A 6927-nucleotide genomic window follows, 5' to 3' on the forward strand; every position below is an offset into this window, starting at 1 on the left:
GTAGGGAGCAGCATGAGGCACAGACTGCATCAGGTTCTTTCCTTAATGGGCACCTACCAAGGCAAAACTATTTCCCCCATCGGAGGTGAAGGCTAATGGAGCCAGCACTGCATTTGGGAGAAATAATACTATTTTTGAGAAAAAATACCTGCTGCCAGTGCTATGCCACCTCAGTGGGAAAACTAATTTGTACCAATAGGTGCCCTTTAAGGACAGGGCTGAATTGCTCCTTCTGATGCTGCTTTCTCTAGTGAATGCTGGATTTCAGTCCATCACTCAGTGCAAAGAGCATCAACCCCTACATGAGCACTTAGTACTCTTGCCCCACTGGGGTTAGTAAACAACCTCTATGATCAGTTATGGGCCTCTGTGTATGGAAGAGCACGTTGATTTATCCATTCATATTTGATTCTTCAACCTGTTATTAACTAACATGCTTCAAATGCCAGCATCACTTATTCTTTAAGAGGGAATGATGAATACCACCACGTAATTTTACAGGCACATGTAACAGCCATTCATTATGTAAAAAAGTCACTAAATGGTTTGAGCATGAGAAGAGTGAAGTAAGTACAGGGACACCTTTTCTGTTTTGTAGCAAATTGCCCCACTTGAATTGCATGCAATTGAAACTGGTATGTGTATATGCCTCCTGTGTGTCCCCTGTGGCACTCTATGCTTGGTCCAGTTATGAGTTCAGGGAAGGAATGGTGAATTGTGGGTAAAACAAAACTGTAAAAGAGCAATCAACCCAGTTCCTCTATCAACATTGTACTAAGAGTATATTACTGATCACTGTTTAACAGATGTGAATGAAGTGGTAATATGGTTCCAAATGTTTACGGTATCTACACCAAGGGACATTGAAAGTGGTCTGGAGCTCATGATGTCTCAAGTTTTGTTTTGCTTTTTATCTTGGCAGCCACCCATACTTATCATCATAATTGGAAATTTCTGAACACGTTTTGCGATAAATGTCTTCCCCCAGTTTGACCATAATTGTTTCCAGTCTGACAGCATTCATTTTTATGGATAGAGGAATTGCTTCTGCTTTTCCTCAAATCTGTTCGGTTATGACAGGCAAAAATAAGAATAGAGAGGGGATGCACACACAATAAAGAAAATAATATTAAGTAAACTTCATAAATTCCCCTTGACAAAGGCTATAGTGCTGAAACGTTGAGGTTTTCTCATCATTGGCAAGTGTATCTGCTCCCTGTGGTTTGTTCCTTTTTGCCTTGATCTTGTAACTTGGTGCTATGTATATATTTGTGCTAATACTGTTGTGCATAATATACTAGTTTGTCTGATGCATATTTGTTTGCTATACAATATATAAAAGAGAATTTTTAAAATACCACCTTTGTTTACTAAGTATTATTTTCTTTATTGAGTGTGCATCCCCTCTCTATTCTTATATATGGTTTTGGGTAAGTGACTGTGCGGTAATCCCGGGGTTATCTGCGCCTCATATTACTCAAAAAAAGAGCTTTTTTTCCCTTTCTAATAAAGGGAGTGCCCACCATTAACTTATATTTGTATATTAAAAATAAAAAATAAAGTCCTGGCTCAAAACCACGGGCACAAATATCCAACCAACTCTCATCCCTCAACAATTTACGCTGATATAGAAATGTCGCTGTCTTTACATCTCTTGCCGTTCTCCATAATTACAGATTTATCGCTCCAGCAAAGCTTCTACCGCTCCACAGAAACTGAGCACTTACAAATCCCACTGTTAGTATTTCACATGATTTTGGGTGCTTTTGCAGCACATTAAAGCAGTTCAAATCTTCGCCAGCAATATGGAAAAGCAGAATGCAGCTTGCCTTATCTGCTGACTATCCTTACATGATACATAATAATAATCTTCCCCCAAAAACTCCTAAGGAACTTTTATCCAGAATGCTTGTTACCTGGGGTTTCTGGATAAGGGATCTTTCTATAATTTGGATCGCCATACCTTAAGTCTGATAAAATTCATTTAAACTTTCAATAAACCCAATAGGATTATTCTGCCACCATGAATTCCTGCAGCTTAGTTACCATCAAGTACAAGTTACTGCTTTATTATTACAGAGGAAAAATAAATAATTTTAAAAAATTAGAAATATTTTCTTATAATGGACTCATAATGTGAGATGGGCTTCATGTAATTTAGGGCTTTCTGAATAAGGGATCCCATACCTGTACAAATGGTACACAATTGTATAGCCAGTGTGGACACTGAACACTATGGGTCACAAGTACTGGGGCAATTCCACGAATATGTAGTTGTACGTGTGCTTATGTTGCACCAACACTTCTCTGACCACGGAATCAGAGTCATTTTCATATTATGATGGAAGTAATTAATTTCTAAATTCAAGTTGACAGACGCCCCTGGTGGCCGACATATGAAGTTCAACCCAAATAAAGTAATTTTTTAATTGGTACTACACACTGGTGGTCTTTTGTAGCACCCCGTTTGAGCTTCGCTTCCAGAAATAATGCTGGATTTTCAAAGATTTTTTTTTTTTTTTGTGCTTCTGACTCTTTCAACCAAAATGATGCATGGCATTTAGTATTAGCTCTTTCTCAAATAAACAGAATCTAAGTAGAAGGAATGTATTGATCCCTGTGATTGGATCCGAAACACAGAAGAACATCAAGCTTGCGCCATCAAAGCAATCCTGCTGTTTATTTGAAGCTGTTGTCCATTAGCCACAAAAATGGACACAGATTTGCTTTATTCTTCTATATTTTGGCAGTGCTGTATTCACGAGGAGCCAGCTGGGGGAGGCAACCAAATTGCATGTGGTATGGACTGGGCTGCCTTTCACCTGCTATTGCTGTGCTCGGCACTGTGCAGATTTTTATGGGTCAATGCCCCAAACATTGTGAATTTTTTAGGAATTTTTTCCCTCCTATTGTGCTCTTATGTTAACCCCCTACTGGAAGCTTTACAGGGCGTCTGCACATGTGGCATTATTCATTATGTATATTTATGGTTATTTCATGATTGTTCCCTCTATTGATGGAAAAACATCCAGCCTTATGTTAGCCATTCTGTATGCTTATATAGATCTAATATGAGCCATTCCGTTTCTTTTTTGCATTGCTGATTTGTTTAGGCACAATCATTATGACCGGATTGAATGAGCTTTTACGTAGCTTTTAGTGTGTCCCACACATCAGTTTCAGTTCTAATTGCCAAATCTGGAAGTGGAATCAATATGTTAAGCAAGGACAGTAGCGAGTCATCATTTCTACACCAACTGATTTGCCCTATTCACACCAATAAGGTTTTTTTTTTTTTTTGCTGAAGTTGAATGACTAGAATTTATGGAGCTGTATGTTATACTTCCCAACAGTTTAATTGGTTCAGTGAACGCTTCACAGGATTAGGCTAGAAATAATGTTCTATTACTGTATTAGAACATGCTGATTGTATCTGGGCTGCGGTAGATAAGCTAATTCTGAGGAGCACTGGGCATGAACATGTCAAATATTTACACCCAAATAAGGAAGAAGTGTTTAATATTTGATTTTTTTACTAATCTACATAACAGGTTAGAGGCAACAGGATACATTCCATCTATTTAGCATCAATAACAGCATGGCCACATTTTAGTCATTAGTTCTAGTGAATATAGTAGTTCTGCCTTGTATAAACCTCAAATTCAGCCCAGGGGGCTCAGGAAATTTTGTCGTACTGCGATTTCTGATGGCGGTCCTGCATACCCTTCTCTGCCCGCTCTATGCTCCCTGGGTGTGCCATACTATACCTGCCCTATGCTCCTTGGGTGTGCCATACTCTGCCAGACCTATGCTCCCTGGGTGTGCCATACTATACCTGCCCTATGCTCCTTGTGTGTACCGTACTCTGCCAGCCCTTTGCTCCTTGGGTGTGCCATACTTTGCCTGTGTGTGCCATACTCTGCTGTCCCCAGTACCATAACTCTGATGCACATCCGGGCCCCCGCCCCCTCCATACGACCCGCATTTCAGTGGTGCGCGGGGGGCCCTGAGGGGGTGCGGGCCCTGGCCCGCTCACACCGCCCGCTCCCCCAGTAGTTCCGCCACTGTCCCTATGCTCCCTGTGTGTGCCATACTTTCCCTGGGTTTGTTGGCATTTGAATATAAGGTGTTTAATCATGTGCTGGGGGTGCTGAGTTATCTACAAGGGAGGAGAAGGCATATGGATTTACAGGTACAGTGGTGTGAAAAACTATTTGCCCCCTTCCAGATTTCTTATTCTTTTGCATGTTTGTCACACTTAAATGTTTCTGCTCATCAAAAACCGTTAACTATTAGTCAAAGATAACATAATTGAACACAAAATGCAGTTTTTAAATGAAGGTTTACATTATTAAGGGAGAAAAAAACTCCAAATCTACATGGGCCTGTGTGAAAAAGTGATTGCCCCCCTTGTTAAAAAATAACTTAACTGTGGTTTATCACACCTGAGTTCAATTTCAAAGGTTATAAAGCCATTTCTAAAGCTTTGGGACTCCAGCGAACCACAGTGAGAGCCATTATCCACAAATGGCAAAAACATGGAACAGTGGTGAACCTTCCCAGGAGTGGCCGGCCAACCAAAATTACCCCAAGAGCGCAGAGACAACTCATCCGAGAGGCCACAAAAGACCCCAGGACAACATCTAAAGAACTGCAGGCCTCACTTGCCTCAATTAAGGTCAGTGTTCACGACTCCACCATAAGAAAGAGACTGGGCAAAAACGGCCTGCATGGCAGATTTCCAAGGCGCAAACCACTTTTAAGCAAAAAGAACATTAAGGCTCGTCTCAATTTTGCTAAAAAACATCTCAATGATTGCCAAGACTTTTGGGAAAATACCTTGTGGACCGACGAGACAAAAGTTGAACTTTTTGGAAGGTGTGCGTCCCGTTACATCTGGCGTAAAAGTAACACAGCATTTCAGAAAAAGAACATCATACCAAAAGTAAAATATGGTGGTGGTAGTGTGATGGTCTGGGGTTGTTTTGCTGCTTCAGGACCTGGAAGACTTGCTGTGATAGATGGAACCATGAATTCTACTGTCTACCAAAAAATCCTGAAGGAGAATGTCCGGCCATCTGTTCGTCAACTCGAGCTGAAGCGATCTTGGGTGCTGCAGCAGGACAATGACCCAAAACACACCAGCAAATCCACCTCTGAATGGCTGAAGAAAAACAAAATGAAGACTTTGGAGTGGCCTAGTCAAAGTCCTGTCCTGAATCCTATTGAGATGTTGTGGCATGACCTTAAAAAGGCGGTTCATGCTAGAAAACCCTCAAATAAAGCTGAATTACAACAATTCTGCAAAGATGAGTGGACCAAAATTCCTCCAGAGCTCTGTAAAAGACTCGTTGCAAGTTATCGCAAACACTTGATTGCAGTTATTGCTGCTAAGGGTGGCCCAACCAGTTATTAGGTTCAGGGGGCAATTACTTTTTCACACAGGTTTGGATTTCTTTTCTCCCTAAATAATAAAAACCCTCATTTAAAAACTGCATTTTGTGTTTACTTTTGTTATCTTTGACTAATAGTTAAATGTGTTTGATGATCAGAAACATTTTGTGTGACAAACATGCAAAAGAATAAGAAATCAGGAAGGGGGCAAATAGTTTTTCACACCACTGTATGTCTTAATATGACTTTTTTCACATATGAGTGATCCCTGCAGTGAGCACCAACCATTTGGCTTTTTGGTGTGCTACCACCATGAATGTGCACATGGTCTTGTAGTAACTTGGCTGTGGTTTGAAGTGGGTGCGATTTAAAACAGGGAGTGGTCAACACTGGCTTCCATTATCGACCCTCCATCATTTAGGCCAGAAAAATTTCAGCCCTTGGTACCACAGAAGTTGGACAGCACTGCTCTAAACCATAAATAAAAGAGAACTTCACAGGCACACACTAATTTTAGTAGGGCAAGCCCTTGTGATTTTTACTTGCATTGGTGCAACATTTCAGGGAGAACCCCTTTGTCAAGCATAAAGATCGGTGGGTGGGAAAACATTTAAAAGTACAACAATTTAGTAGTGACATTACACTTAGGGGGTTATTTATCAAAGGTCGAATAATAGAGTTTTTTTATACCTCAAATTAACTCACAACTTGAATGGTATCTTATTTAAGAAAAAACTTGAATGGAAAAACTCAATTCTGTGAGTTTCAGTTGCAAAACCTGAAAACTCGTGTTTTCCGTAGGGAAAAACACGATTCGCTCAAACTGATCGAGTTTTCAGTCAAAACCCTCCGAAGAAAACTGGAACATCATAAAGGCTTTTAACATCCTCAAATGGTTCAAGGGACCTCTGCCATTGACCCCTATATGACCTTAACAGGTTGAGTTATGACCTAAAAACATGTTATTTAAGAAAAAAATGGTTGAAGTGAAAATTCAAATTAAAAAAAATTAGAATTTCGAGCTAATTTTTGTGCACTTCGACTAGGGAATAGTCCAAATTTGATTTGAATTTGAAACAGTAAATATTAAAATTTATCATGTACTGTCTCTTTAAAAATTTGACTTCAACCATTCGCCATCTAAAACCTGCCAAATTGCTGTTTTAGCCTATGGGGGACCACCTAGAACCTATTTGGAGTCAATTGGTGGACTTTAAAAAATCAAAGTTTTTTTTTGGAAAAACTTCGAATCGAATTCATTCAAATTCGCTATTACTTCGATTCAAATTCGGACCTATTTGGCCGATTTCATTTCAGTTGGTCTTTTTGAATTCAAATTTCGAAGTTATACAAATTCTAAAATCGATCCTTGATAAATCTGCCCCTTGGTCTTTCCAGGTTTTATGGGTTAACTGCTGGGTCTGGAATCTGGATTATTCCACAATAGCTACCGTTTTACCTGTCAGCTGCAGCTGCTTGGCAGAGAGCTGCACTTGCAAAGCTTCATTTCCCTTATCTAACAATCCGTGATGA

The sequence above is a fragment of the Xenopus laevis genome, chromosome 3L (genome assembly GCF_017654675.1).
Source record: "Xenopus laevis strain J_2021 chromosome 3L, Xenopus_laevis_v10.1, whole genome shotgun sequence".
Taxonomy (NCBI): domain Eukaryota; kingdom Metazoa; phylum Chordata; class Amphibia; order Anura; family Pipidae; genus Xenopus; species Xenopus laevis.